Raw genomic sequence first — 439 nt, forward strand, 5'->3', positions numbered from 1 at the left:
CCCCTGCACTGTGTTAGGTACTTCGTTTTCCCCTGCTATGCAGAGTCTGTGTCCCTAATTTTTATCTTCTCTCCCTTCCTAACCATTACTTCTTTTCTTTCTATGTCAGGAGAAAAAAGTCATTCTCAATGTCAGTATTTTAAAGTGTATTGGGATAATGGGCAAAAAGGAGATAGACAGGGTATTCTCCTGAAAGGTATGAAGGGCTTCCATCAACCCGTTCTTTGTTCTGTCTATGATGATAGTATGATTTGAAATCCACTGTAAGATATTGTCAGTCCGTCTGGGTGCCTTGTTGTAAACAATAACATTGCAATAATTAGCATTATGCATTTCTAGTTTTGGGTGGGCATTTTGGTTTTGTTTTATTTTGTTATGGGGTTTTTTTTTAATTTGTTTGGGTTTTTTAGTAGTTATTTAGCTACTGTAGAAGACTTAG

At 36.4% G+C, this 439-nt stretch overlaps 1 protein-coding gene across 1 annotated transcript in view; it reads left to right on the forward strand.

Moving 5' to 3' along the window:
• PHF20L1 (PHD finger protein 20 like 1) overlaps window positions 1-439 on the forward strand; it is a 54,379-nt gene that overhangs the window by 42,104 nt on the left and 11,836 nt on the right. The window lies entirely within an intron of this gene.

This window comes from Geospiza fortis, unplaced genomic scaffold (genome assembly GCF_000277835.1).
Source record: "Geospiza fortis unplaced genomic scaffold, GeoFor_1.0 scaffold94, whole genome shotgun sequence".
NCBI lineage: Eukaryota > Metazoa > Chordata > Aves > Passeriformes > Thraupidae > Geospiza > Geospiza fortis.